We start from the raw sequence: 11552 nt of genomic DNA, 5'->3' as shown, positions 1-11552 counted from the left end.
CATATATAATTCATATATTGTGTCATACAACAGTGACACGTACCTCATGTACATCACTACACATGCATGTCCAAAAAGGCAACTTGAGGTAAGTTGTATTAATGTTGGATAAGTTTTAAAGTTAGAATTAAATTCTGCTAACACAATACATGTTTCTTTTTATTCCTAGTTTTAAAGTGGATATTAAAGTGATTAATTTAAGTGATTGTTTAAAGTTTTTTTTTAAAGAAGGGGCAGATATAATAATTATTTTTCTTCTTTCTGCACTCTTTTCATTCAATGTTTTCTTTTTGATGATTTTATTTTTATTTTGTTTCTTTTAAATGAATTAATAAATTAATTAAATTAAATAAAATGTTAAATGGCTTCAAACACCTGGCATAAACCAACAGACATGTTCCTGTTTTTAGTATTTTACTGTCACATTTCTGCCAAGTCATGCTCTGTTTTCCTCTATCATGCTCTGATCTCAAGCCACGCCCCTCTGCACCTCCACACAATCAGGCTCATTCTGTCCACCTGTTCCAAGCACTATTTAAGCCTCATGCTCACAGCCACACTCTGCCAGATTATCGAATCCCTTGCGGTTATTCATGTCCAGCGTTCATGTCACAGCTCTTTTGGTTTGCCTCATCTTGACCCCACGCCTGTCTTTTTGGATTGTTGAATTGCCTGCTCCTTGCCTGTTACTGTCTCACTCCTCTCATCACGGCTCTGACCTACTCTTCTGGATAAATTACTACGTCTCTTGGATTACCCTCTTGGAATCAATATTGGACCTCTGCCTCCTCAGTACCGACTCTCTGCTCTACTCCTGGATATTGCCTCTGGATCTCCCCAAACTATCTCTCTGCGACAATCCTGCTTGCTACAGTGAAATCAACCTGTCCAACTCTATCAGGTGGAACTCATCTGAATAAGAAGGTTAGTGGATGCTCTTCTGTTAAGTCTTGCCACAGAACCCTTCAGTCCACTAACCTCTCATATCTCTGCAGATTGGGCTCGCTCCAGGACTTCTACCTCTACCAGCAGTGTTTATTTAATAAAGTTTTTAAACCATTCCTGTTGCCAGGTGTTTTGCTCGAATCCAAATACACAAATCCTAACATTTACATCACTTTATAATGTAGCTGTTTTTGTTTTTAATATAATTTTCAAATCATATGTTTATGATTGTCTACTGTTTTACTGATATCTCCTGGAGGGTAAACTATATCTTGGCTGCAAGTTTCAAGCTGTGAAATCCTTCGTTTTCTACAACTGATAGGGGTTGGTCATGAATCATGATGAAGTTTAGCAACTTCTCTGTAAACATTCGAGCTCCGGGGCTTCAGTGATGTCTTCTTCTTGTTCAATCCGAAGCAGCCTGATTTGGGGCAGCCGCGCTCAGTCTGTCCCTCCTCAGAGACGGGCAGACTGAGCGGGGCAGATTGGACGCAGCTGGCCGGGGTCAAGTCGCCTGTTGTGGGTTGAGCAAAGAGCAGCGCCCCGCTGAAGCCACAGAGCTCGAATGTCCATCATAAAACTAACTTTACCGCGGTTTAATGTGGCGCTATGGCTCTGCAGACATTGCACAATGCTGTCTTGTTTTGTGGTGTTTCTTGTGTAAAATACTTCCACACAGCGGACATGTTTATATGAAAAGTTTGTTAGCTGTTAGCCACAGTGCTGCTAACTCAGTCTTCACATTGTAGCTGGCTGCAAACTATGAAATTAATTTCCTAAATGGATTTCCTGAATGTGAGGCGGGTCTATTACTCTGGGTTCCTGAGACACGCCACCGTTCAGGAAATCCATTCCATAGTTTGAAGCCAACATGCATCATGGATCCGAAATATCGGCAGGTGGATCGGAAAAATCTGATACGTAAATTATGCTGGTATCGGAAGCCAATACCAATACTGGATTGGATCAGCCCCATCCCTACTACAAAGTCAATCGTCCATCTATGACCTAGGGCGTCCTTGTGCCGAGTGCACTTATGGACACCCTTATGATCAAACATGGTGTTTGTGATGGACAAACTATGACTGGCACAGAAGTCCAACAAAGAACATTGCTTGATTTCCAATCAGAGGCCGTTCCGATCAGAGAAGCCATTCCTCCCCTCTAGGTAACACTGTCATTACTCATGTCTGAATTGAAGCCCCCCAGCAGAATAAAGGAGTCCCCAGCTCACACACCTTCCAGCACCCCACCAAGGACTCCAAGAAGGCCGGATACTCAGAACTGCCATTTGGCGCATAGGCACAAACAGTCAGAACCCATCCCCCTACCGAAGGCACAGGGAAGCCACCCTTTCATCTACCGGGGAAAACTCCAACACATAGGTTCCAAGTCAGGGGGCCAAAAGTAGACCCACACCAAATCAGCACCTCTCACCATGGGCAGCTCCAGAGCAAAATAAAGTCCAGCCCCTCTCAAGAAGATTGGTTCCAGAGCCTATGCTGTGTATCGAGATGAGCCCAACTATATCTATTTGGTACCTCTCAACCTCACGCACAAGCTCAGGCTCCTTCCCCACCAGAAAGGTTACGTTCCATGTCCCAAGAGCCAGCCTTAAGCCAGGGTCAGAGCGCCAAGGTCCCCGCCTTCAGTCACTGCCCGTGGCATCATGCACCCAACTTGTATGGCCCCTCTAGCAAGGAGTGGGTCCATAGGAAGACAAACCCATGGTTCTTTTTTGGGCTGGGCTCGAAACAAAAGTGAAGCAAACATGTTCCTGTTTTTAGTATTTTATATTGCATTATAATATAGCTGTTTGTTTCGTTTTATATAATTTCTTCTAGTTACTTTTCATTTTATATGCTTTTTATATGACTGTCTATTGTTGTTTGTATACCTCAACTGTATTCTTTGTTTAAAACAGGTCTCTCTTGTAAATGAGTCCTCAAGGCTCAGTGAGAATAACTTGTATAAACAAAGTTTGAATGAAAAAAAATTGGCAAAAATCATGAAATAATACAATATTTATGGCTTTGCCATCAGTTCTAAAAGTTTTTAAAATCTTTTTCATCTTCCATTGACACTCAGCGGTGTTATTCCTCTGAAAATGTGGGGGCTTCGGCTGAGTCATCGGATTTTCTTTTGTCACTTTCATTACATAAATCAAAATGAGCTGAATTACAGGGCACTTTGTGCGGAGGCAGGGTACAAACAAATAGCTATTCATTTTTAAAACATATTTTTGCATCTTTGTAGAATTGCTTTGATTTGACAGAAGATACACTCAGAAGTGCCTCCAGCCGGGGTTAATTTTAAAATAATTTGAAGACTAGAAGTCAATATATTTAGATTTTATTTTATTTTTTTAGATGTTTTTACTTTTTATTTTTGTTTTACCCTGTCCTGGATGACTGAAAATCTACACCAGCTTTTAGTCTGGGTTCAGAGACAGTTATGTAACACTGCAGTATGTTGAGCTGTTATGAATTCTCAAGCATCCAAAAAGGGGCTTTCATGTAGAAAAATGCAAACTTTTCAAGTTGGTGAGAATCTGTTTTATCAATTTAATGCTCAGCAGGATCAAGGTCAGGATTGTGTGGTGGTGCAGCCATGATTAAAAATTATAGTCTTGACTAAACTGCCTTGGTTAATTTTAGGCCCATCTCCAAGCTGCCTTTTATTTCTAAATTTTTTGAAAAACCAAAAAAAGAAGGGGGAAAAAAGTATATTCCCAGACCAAGTGTTTTTTGGATTAGCACAACATTAGAGGTTTTCCAGTCTGGTTTCAAAACTCAGCGCAGCACAGAATCAGCTCTAGTCAGAGTTTTTAATGATCTTCTTATGCCTAATGATTCTGGTGAATATGTGGTTCTTGTCCCACCAGACCTAACCGCTGCCTTTGATAAAGTAGACCACAACATTTTAATATCACGCTTACAGCACCAAGTGGGTATCTGTGGTACTGCACTGAGCTGGTTTAGGTCCTATCTGGCAGACAGAACAATGTGCATCAACATAGCTGGTTCTGAATCCTGCACTGCTCCTCTGTCTTTTGAGGTTCCACAGGACATTATCCTAGGTCTCATGCTTTTCTCCCTTTATCTATTTCTTTTGAGCTCAATCCTCAAAAAGTATAAGATCTTTTTTCACTGCTATGCGTACGATAGTCAGATCTATATGCCACTAAAAAAGAAAGATGGCCCGTCAATCAGGCCACTTCTGTTGTGTCTTGAAGACATCAAAGCCTGGATGTCCTGCAACTTTTTGAATTTTAATGAAAAGAAAACAGAAGTGATGGTGTTTGGTCCTAGTGGCTCCTGTGAACCTTGCTCTGTTGATCTGGGTCCTCTGGCACCACATGTTAAGAGAACGGTTTCTAACTTGGGTTTTAAAATGGACAGTGATTTTAAATTAAGATTGGAGAGGTGGTCAAGGCCAGTTTTTATCGCCTCAGACAGCTGGCTAAGGTAAAGTCAATCCTCATACGACAGCAGCTTGAACAGCTTTCACATGCACATCACTTTATTGCAGCTGTGTTTGTTTTAAAGGGCGTTATAAATAGTTATTATTATTATTATTATTATTATCATTATTATTATTATTATCATCAACAATTTATTTGGTTTTGGGAAGATACATAATGCATTCTCTACCAGCCTCTTCCACATAAATGGCTCAGACTAATTGTCCGAAGGCATAAGTAAATAGACAAGCGATCACACAGCTTCCTGAAAGATGTTATTAAAAACCAACAGGCATAAAATCCCCGTCATCATGAAGGAGATGCAGAGACAAAGATAAACAGGTAGGAAGGGGAGGGGAACTGATCAGGTTGAGGTCACTTCCACCTTGAAGGAGAACAACACATTTATAGATATAATTTATGTATCTGCCCTCGTGGACATGGTGCTCTGGTTAATTACTTTGATGATGCTGTCAGCTGCGTCTCATGTCTTCACTTCCACATGTTTAAACTGTGGTTCAGAGGAAGGCAGGTAGATCAAGCAAACACAAAGACCTGAGATTGCAGTGTCCTTCAGAATACTGGGAGTCAGTTATGTAAGAATATATTCAGTCATTTTATCAACCTAAAGCTGTGTCACAGTAAAATCATTGAGATGATGATTTTTTTGTTGTTGTAAGGGTGATAAAGCTACTTTTGTATACAAATACACAAAAAAGTCAAAACTACAGCAGGCATGAAATAATATGTGAGGTTGTTGGGTTTATTTACATTTTGTTTTTCAATTAATTCAGTAAAAATATATGCTTTGCAGAAAAATGGCTTGAGAAAACACGTTTCACTGGTTTACAGTGTCTTACAAACATTTTCATCTCTTTGGATGATGTTTCAGTTTTGTTGCTTTACAGCCTTTGAAATTAATTGGATTTTTATGTTTATTAAAGCAATAATTGTACAGTATATCTCCAAGACTTCTTAAGTAGTGACAATGTCAACCAAGCAAGAAACATCATGAAGATCAAGGAACTCTACACAGATCAACGACAAGCTTGTTAAAAGTACAGATCAGCGTTGGGTTACAGAAAAACAGAATCCTCAACATCCCACGGAGCTTCATTCAAAAGCAGGACTATCTGGAGTTGTGTGAATGTGTGGTCAGATGAAACCAAACTCAAAGATTAAGTTCATGCTGAGAATGCCATCCCCACAAAGCATGGTGATGACAGCATCATACTGTTGGGATGTTTTTCATCAGCAGGAACTAGGAAGAAAAAATGGTGAATGTAACATTTTTAGTTATTGCTGCACACAGTTATGAAAAGTTTTAGGCATAAATGCAAAAATAAAATAAAAATATTTAAATAGAAAATCGATTCGGAACCAAAAAAAAATACATTTTAACATTTCCTGCATCAATAAGAAAGAGATTATTGGTTTCCATAAATAGCAGCTTGTTTTCAGTGTATTTTTGGTGGGAATAAGGAAGCTTTTGAGAGTTCTGGTAGAGGTGTAAGTTCCAGAGGATGCAGATCCTGAGATTTGTGTTCCTGTTAGTTGAAACTCACAGTAAAAATAAAAAGCTTTGAAAAGAAAGTGCTAACAAGAAACTAAATGTAAACCTGTGAAGAATGCTGTGAACTGTTCTTTAAACAAATACAAATTAAAGTGTGTTCAGACAGCTTATTGTCATTCTCCATCAAGCTGGTGTTTTATAAATCAGCCAATCAGGGCTCTGTTTTCAAAGGTCAAGCCGGATGAAGTTATTGAACAACAGGAATAAAATGGCAAGCTCAAGCTACAAATCTCAAGAACCCTTCTGGGACCAGTGTCTTAATATAGTAAAACAGAAGAAGGGTACTATCAGGTTGTGATCGATCTTGGTTGGTTTTCTCTAAAAGTGGTGACATTCATCATATCAAATGCTGATGAAATTAGAACATTACAAAATAGTTTTAGAGCTAAAAGTGTTAACCAGAGTTAAAAACTCTATTTAATTTGTGGTTTTTAATCAGTTAGCATGACAACAACTAACAAATACACATTGACCAGAATACAAAAACTGGTAAAAAATTGGTTGAAAATGTCATGAACCAGAGGCCGGATCGCAAACAACAACAACAACCACTGAGAGGGTTAAAAGATTTATTGTGAAATAAAGTAAAACTCTGGAGTAGGTCCGGTTCTGGGCTGGTTCCGATCTTCTGATTGGTAGTTCGTGATTGGGTAGTGTTGTAGTGGCGGGCTGCCAGTAGAAGTAGAACTGATGTTAAGGTCCACTGGAACGGAGTCCAACAGGCTTGCAACTAAAAGATAAAGGTTAGTAGATGCAGGGGGAAAGAGACTAATTGGGGAAATGAATCTGTGGGAATCAGATTCATGGGTAAGGATAAGTCCGTGATACAGAATGAGCTTGACCTTTAATCCGTGATCCAAAAAACAGTCAGAAGGGAAAGGCAGAGTTCATACCGTGAAGTCAGTTGTTCAGCAGAAGTATCCAGTACGTGATCCAAAAAGAGAGTCAAAAAACAAGAGCATGAGTCGGTACCTGATCAGATGAGCAAAAGCAGACGAGGGCTGAGGCAAAAGCGTGGTCGTGGTCAAGGCAAGGGTCATGAACGTGATGAGTCAATCAATGGAATGCTGGAAAGTCTACTGCTGATGAGACAGGATAGAGAATCTGGCCCAGACTGAGAGGAATGAGTGAGCTTAAGTACTGACTGGACCAGGTGGTGGAGCTGTGGGATAATGAGCGGTGACAGGTGACATGAGTTGAGTGATTACTGAGTGTGCAGCATGACAGAGGAGCTGACAGAGAGCAGAGCTATGACAGAACCCCCCCCTCAAGGTCCGGCTCCTGAAGGACCACCAGGCTGGAGAGGGTTCAGTCGATGAAAGTCTCTAATGAGGGTTTTGTCCAGAATATTGCGTGAGGGCACCCAGGAACGTTCCTCCAGGCCGTATCCCTGCCAGTCTACCAGATACTGGAGTCCTCTCCCCCACCTTCTGGATCGAAGAAGGCGTCGGACCGTGTAGGCTGGGCTCCCCTGAATGAGTCGGGCGGGTGGTGGGAGGTCGGTGGTGGGTCGAAAACGTGGCAGGACAAATGGCTTGAGTCTTGAGACATGAAACGTTGGATGAATGCGCATGGACCTGGGTAACTGTAAGCGAACAGAGACAGGATTGATTATTTTGGTAATCAGAAAAGGACCAATGAAACGTGGTGCTAGTTTCTTAGATTCCACACGGAGAGGAAGGTCCTTGGTGGAGAGCCACGCTTTCTGGCCCACCTTGTACAATGGTTGAGGCGTTCTCCTGCGGTTAGCCCCCCGAACGTACCTTTTGGTGGCCAAAATTAGGGCTCTCCTGGCTTTTCTCCAGACTCGCTGGCAACGTAAAATTGCGAGTCGTGCAGAGGGAACCCGAGCTTCTCTCCCCTGGACTGAAAAAACAGGGGGTTGGAATCCATAGACAACATGAAAGGGTGAAATACCTGATGTAGAGGATGGAAGAGAGTTGATTGCTTGTTCAATCCAAGGGAGGTTGGACGTCCATTTCCTCGGGTCCCCCTCGCAGAGGAGCCGAAGCTTGGTCTCCACCTCCTGGTTGGTACGCTCAGATTGTCCATCCGTTTGGGGATGAAAACCTGACGAGAGGCTGACCGAGATCCCTAGCAGGTTGCAAAACTCCCTCCAGAACTTGGAAATGAATTGGGGACCTCGGTCAGACACAATGTTCTGGGGGAGCCCATGGAGCCTGAAAACCTCCTTGGCCATGATAACGCTGAGCTCCTTGGAAGAAGGTAACTTGGGGAGAGGAACCAGGTGGACCATTTTAGAAAAACGGTCCACAATGGTCAATAACACTGAATTACCTTCAGAAGGGGGTAATCCAGTCACAAAGTCCATAGCAATATGTGACCATGGGCGTGAAGGAATTGGCAGGGGTCGTAGCAGCCCGGCAGGTGGGCGATTGGAAGACTTGGCACGATTGCATTCGGGACATGACTTGACAAAGTGCTTGGTGTCCTCCGTAAGCGTAGCCCACCAGAATCGGGCGCGAATGAGTTGGAGGGTCTTGGTGATTCCTGGGTGACAGAACAACTTTGATGAATGGCATAATTCAAGAACCTCTTTTACCTTTTGATTGGGGACAAACAGGCGCCCCCTAGGACAGGTGGGTGGACGTGGCTCGGAGAGTTGGACTTGTTGGAGATCGAGTTCTAATTGAGTCAAAGAAAAACGTACGGTCTCAGGTAGGATGAACTCGACCTCTTCTGAGGGCCCTTCCTTGACCTCAAAGACCCGGGACAGGGCATCCGGCTTGGCATTCTTGGGCCCGGGTCTGTAAGAGAGGGTGCAACTGAACCGAGAGAAAAACATAGCCCACCTGGCCTGACGGGGATTGAGTCTCTTTGCTGTGCGAAGGTACTCCAGGTTTTTATGGTCGGTCCATACCAAAAAGGACTTCTTCGCACCTTCCAGCCAGTGCCTCCATTCCTCCAGGGCCATCTTGACTGCCAAAAACTCACGGTCTCCCACGTCGTAGTTTCTCTCAGCGGGGGAGAGTGCCCTGGAGAAGTAAGCACAGGGGTGGATCTTACCATCTGTGCTGCGCTGACTGAGGATGGCGCCCACCCCGGTGCTGGATGCATCGACCTCCACAATGAATTGTTTCTCGGGGTCTGGAGAGTGCAAGATTGGAGCAGAGGAAAACAATGTTTTGAGCTTCTGGAATGATTGGTTGGCAACGGAGTCCCAGATGAACTTGGTCTTAGATGAGGTGAGAAAATGAAGAGGAGCTGCAACTGAACTGTAGTTCTTAATGAACCTCCTATAAAAATTTGCAAAACCGAGAAACCTTTGCAGCTGTTTACGATCCTTGGGCTTGGGCCAATCCACCACCGCTGATACCTTCCCGGGTTCCATGGATACTTGACCTGGAGAAATGTTGAACCCAAGGAATGAGGTGGACACTTGGTGGAAAGCACACTTCTCTGCCTTGACAAACAAGTTGTTCTGTAAAAGGCGGGTTAAGACAGCTCTGACATGGCGACGGTGAGAAATGCTATCTTGTGAAAAGATAAGTATGTCATCAAGGTAAACAAAAGCGTAAATGTTAATCATGTCACGAAGGACATCATTAACCAGGGCTTGGAAAACGGCAGGAGCGTTGGTGAGGCCGAATGGCATAACAAGATATTCATAATGGCCATCTGCGGTATTAAAAGCCGTCTTCCATTCATCTCCCCGCCGTATCCTGACCAAATGGTAAGCGTTGCGAAGATCCAGTTTGGTGAATATCTTAGCATTTTGGATTATATCAAAAGCAGAGTTCATGAGGGGCAGAGGATACTTGTTCTTTATGGTTATTTTGTTAAGTTCTCTATAGTCAATGCATGGACGAAGTGACCCATCTTTCTTCCCTACAAAGAAAAAACCTGCACCAGCGGGGGATGCTGAAGGTCTAATGATACCAGCTTGGAGGGACTCTGTTATATATTTCCTCATGGACTCTTGCTCGGGACCAGACAAAGAATATAATCTACCCCGAGGGGGGGTAGAACCTGGGATCAGGTCAATACCACAATCGTATGGACGATGTGGCGGAAGGGACGTAGCTTTTGATTTATTAAAGACCTCTTTCAAATCATGGTACTCTTTAGGTACCTGACTTAGATTAGGATAGGTCTCCTCATTGGCTGTGACAAGGGCTGGTGAACTGGGTTGGCTCTGAATACATGTAGAATAACACTCATTAGCCCATCCTACAATCTCTTGGTTCCTCCAATCGATTTGGGGGTTGTGTTTGCGTAACCAAGTGGAACCTAAAACCACTGGGAGTTGGGGTGAATCAATAACAATGAATCTGATCAGTTCCGAATGGTTGTTGGCCGACACCATGGTGACTGGAACAGTTTCAAGACTAGATTGACTTAAAGGATGACCATCTAAAGCGAGGACCTTATGGTTGTTAGGTGATGGAACAATGGTCAGATCTATGGATTTGGCAAAGGTTTTATCAATGAATTCCGTGTCGGCCCCTGAATCAATAAAAGCTGAGACGATGACGGGTTGACCACCCTTTATTATGAACTTGACCTTGGACTTGGACATGATAGGTGGAGAGGACTTGATCTTATGACTAAGACTCAACAGGAGCCTCTCTTCTCCTGCTGAGCCTGGTCTTTTACTGGACAATGGTGACAATCATGACCGCCTTGACCACAATAAAAACAGAGATGGTACCTCCTCCGACGTTCTCGTTCCTGGGTGGTCAGACGACTTCTTCCTAGTTGCATGGGTTCCGTAGCATACAGAGGATCCTGAGGGCTCTTGGTTTGTTCCGTTTTAGGTTCATGATCCACAAGGTGATGTCTGGTTCTGGACATGGCTGTGGCCTTGCCTCGACTCTGTTCACGGTCACGCTCACGCAGGCGAAGGTCAACACGGGTGGCCACCTCCTCCAGCTGGCGTAGGGATGAGGGATAGTCCATTGTTGCCAGCACATCCTTAACATCTTCATTAAGCCCCCTGAAGAAGGCGTCAGTGAGTGCGTGTTCATCCCAATGACTGTCTGCTGAAACAGAGTGAAAGTGAATGATGTATTTGGTTACAGAATCCTTGCCTTGTTTAATATCAAAAATTCTTCGGGCTGCCTCTCTCTCAGGGAGGATGGGATCAAAAACCCGACACAACTCTTTGGAAAATTCAGAAAAATTACGACATACCACGCCACCTTTTAACCATTCAGAAGTGCCCCACGTCTTGGCTCTTCCAGCGAGAAGTGAGACAGCATAAGCTACTTTAGCATGCTCAGTGGGAAAACATGAAGGTTGCAATTGAAATTGAATGTCACACTGAGTCAAAAATGGTCGACATTGCTCAGGCTCACCTCTGAAATGTTCAGGGGGGGCTAACCGTGGTTCTCTTGGTGCAGGAGTCAACAGGGTTTGGTTGATGACTTGGTTAGACTGTTGGGACAAAGCTTGAAGAAAAACAACCATTTCCTGAAACCCCTTCTCAAGTTTACTAACAGCCCCTTCTACCTTAGAGCACCACTCTCGGGTTGGTGTTGGATCCATAATGGCCAGATTCTACTGTCATGAACCAGAGGCCGGATCGCAAACAACAACAACAACCACTGA

Source organism: Nematolebias whitei, chromosome 21, assembly GCF_014905685.2.
Source record: "Nematolebias whitei isolate Nwh7 chromosome 21, NemWhi1, whole genome shotgun sequence".
Taxonomy (NCBI): domain Eukaryota; kingdom Metazoa; phylum Chordata; class Actinopteri; order Cyprinodontiformes; family Rivulidae; genus Nematolebias; species Nematolebias whitei.
This window is presented reverse-complemented; position numbering follows the sequence as displayed.